Raw genomic sequence first — 3,426 nt, forward strand, 5'->3', positions numbered from 1 at the left:
TCAAGACCAAGAGGACAGAAAGCGCATCCTGTTTGTTTTCCTTATTTTACAAAAGCACAAGGTTTTGTTTATATTGTGATTGCACACAAATACAAGTAGACCCTTTGCAGTTCCGAATGATGTATACTCTTACCTTTATGAGCAAACATGAAGGCGTATTTTTAAGTTTCCACTGTTATTAAAAAAATTCAAGTGATCGCGCTGGCGCCTCCATGTCCTACAAAGCGCGCTTTAGCTTCCACTCTCCGCATAAACGATTGGATATGCGCCTAACAGCGCTCATTACACAGGATCCAGTCGGACTTGGGCCGAGAATTCTCATAAGATGTTGGACAAGGGTTGGGCCCATGCAGGGTACATTCACTCCCCCCACCTACAATCCCTGCCGGTACGAGACTCAGGCCACGACTTCCCCACATAGATAGATAGATAGATAGATAGATACATGCATACATATATACATACATATATATATATATATATATATATATATAATATATGTAGAAAATAAGACATTATATTAAGAGCATTGTGACATTATTAAGCACATTTTTCCTGCAAAATATCATTACTGCAATGCAAAAACTCTTATCGTCATTACTGTAAATGTGATCTCGACTGTTATTGTATCTTATGAATACATGCTGTCCCTTAAGGTCCTTTATATTGTATCAGATTATCAGTGAACTATTTAAAGCAGCTATTGATACTGATATATTAATGTGTGTACGTGAGTTTGTCTGAGTATTTAATGTGTATGTGTGTGTGTTAATGAGTGTATGCGTGTATGAGAGTATGTGTGTATACTGTAGATCCATCCGATGGCCACAGACTGGCAGACAGACAGCAGCAGCAGACTGGCTCCACTGCAGGAGAAATGATCATAGATCTGAAACACATACAGGCCTCCCTGAACACAGACACAGAGAGGAGAGGAAGACAGCAATATGTACATCTTCATTATCAGATGATACAGATCTGAATGAGCAGGAATAAAGACTTGCTGAAAGGATCAGACAGATGTTTAATATTTCTGAATTAAGTCTCTTCTGCTCACCAGGGCTGCATTTATTTAATCAAAAATACAGTAAACTAATTTAAAATATTATTACATTTTAAAATAACTGTTGTCCATGTGAATATACTGTTAAATTTAATTTATTCCTGTGATCAAAGCTGAATTTTCAGCATCATTACACCAGCCTTCAGTGTCACATGATCCTTCAGAAATCATTCTAATATGCTGATTTGCTCCTCCAGAAACATTTCTAAATATTATCAATGTTGAACACTTGTGCTGCTTCATACATTTGTGGAAACCATGATATTGTGATTTTCAGGTTTCTTTTATAAATAGAAAGTTCAAAAGAACAGCATTTATTCGAAACAGAAATCTGTTGTAATATTATAAATGTCTTTACTGTCACTGAATTAGGGGTGACCCCGAATAGTCGAAGATTCGATGCTTCGATAGGAGGAGCCTGATTCGACTACCAATCTCACACGGTGCATTCCAAACGGTATATATCGCCCTCTGAAGGGCACTTCGGAGTGAAAACAATCATGGCCGCCATATTGAAGGATCGTTCCAAACCGAAGTGCTCAAAACTGGCCACTTCAAAGGGCCCTTCGGAATGAAGAATTTTGAAGGGTACAACTGATGGACACTTTGGGCCCCCATGATCCTTTGCGCTGATTCTTTCCATGATGACGGCGCCCTCGTGTGGGCACGGGATGATGACGCAGAAGGGCACTTCAAGAAACCGTTATTTGGTCCCCTACACCCTTCAAACATTCAAAGCTCTCACTCCGCAGGGTAAACCCTTTGAAGGGATTAGGGCATAGGGATGAGCCCTTCCGAATGGTACGCAGGGACAGTCGAATATTCGCGGGGTGCTATGATCATGCCATTTTGGCTATATGGGGGTGCTAAAATGTCTGATTTCACATAGAACTACTGGTTTTCTCCCAATAAGTTAATATACAGCCTATTAAAATAATGCTGTAAATAAGAATCTGAAAAGAAAGAAGCTTCAAATAAATACTTTAACGTGCGTGAATAAATCCAACCACCCCTACAGATTTAAGTTTTACTTTCCATAACCCGTGACCGACAGAGGAGCATCTTGGCGGCAGGGATTTAAAACTTTAACATGACTCAAACTGACACAGGCAGAGTGAAAGACTGTATTTTTTCGATCAGGTAGGGTACAAGTGATTTCAAAACATTTCAGCCAGTTTATATATATCGTGTATATATTATTTATCTCGTATAAGATGCATTTGGTTGAGTTGCGCTGCAGTAAAGCGCTTCATTGTAGTACTACGGTGATTATCTCTTCAGATAAAATGCTGTGAATTTTTAGAGTTTAGTTGCTGTGTTTCTGCACGTTGTTGCGTGAAGAACGCATCCACAAAAGGAGTTCATTCAGAGCCACACAGACACATTCGGGGCATTTTGTGCAGCTAGCCAATAAGTCGTAATATTAAATAACGAAACATATTCTATATGAGATAAACGATGAGTTAAATCCCATTGATTAAAACCCTGCTGCTTCATTCTACTGGTCATCTTCAGCGCGCAGCTCAAAACAGAAATGCAGAACATTAATAACTACTTTCATATAATGTTATAATGAGAGCACTATTGTAAAAAATGTTGTGAATTCTTAGGGTTTCGCTGACGTTTAATGTTAACTATCTTTTAATCAAAACATAAAACATTATTTGCCCCATTTGTATCTGCGAGGTGTCCGTTACACATTTTCCCTGTGTGTTAACATAATTATGACTGTCAAATGTCTGACTTGACTCTTGGTAATGTATTTTGCCCCCCGCCCCCAAAACATATGATTCGACTATCAGTCGAATATCGGCAAAATTCGAAAATTCTTGTGAGTCTTTGTTGGAATAAATAAAGACATCTCCACGCTCCTCGTTCCTACACAGCAGCATAACCATGACAGAACACCGAACCGAACAGTAAGCAGCGCCCCTTCTCCTCGTTTTTCTTTCCTTTTTGAAAGTGTTTTGTTTTCCGCACCCCCCCCGCGCAATAATGGAGATCGCAGAGCGATTCGCCGCCCTAGCCCGCAAGGATCTCCCGTTGGTGGAGTTCGCCTGGGAATTCTGCGGGCTCACCGGTAAGACAGCACTTGGCGACGCCACTCTTCACTCTCTGTTCTGGATCGGGGCAAATTACTACCATCCCGTTGACCTCCCAGACACCACCGGACTAAGCTGGAGGGAAGGGATCCTCTGGTGTCTGGAGAGCGTCCGGCCCCGATCCAGAACCAGCCTGCCGTCAAGCCCGCCGGCCACTCAGCAAACAAGCCCGCCGGCCGCGGCACTCTCAAGCCCGCCGGCTGTTCCGAAGTCAAGCCCGCCAGCCGTGCCACTCTCGAACCCGCCGGCCATTCCGAAGTC

General features: G+C 41.8%; 1 pseudogene; it reads right to left on the reverse strand.

Annotated features, from left to right (window-relative positions):
• The window catches only part of LOC107728000 (sodium- and chloride-dependent GABA transporter 2-like), a 55,886-nt pseudogene that overhangs the window by 15,270 nt on the left and 37,190 nt on the right, over positions 1–3,426 (reverse strand).

The sequence above is a fragment of the Sinocyclocheilus rhinocerous genome, unplaced genomic scaffold, assembly GCF_001515625.1.
Source record: "Sinocyclocheilus rhinocerous isolate Xijiao unplaced genomic scaffold, SAMN03320098_v1.1 scaffold2051, whole genome shotgun sequence".
Classification (NCBI taxonomy): Eukaryota; Metazoa; Chordata; class Actinopteri; order Cypriniformes; family Cyprinidae; genus Sinocyclocheilus; species Sinocyclocheilus rhinocerous.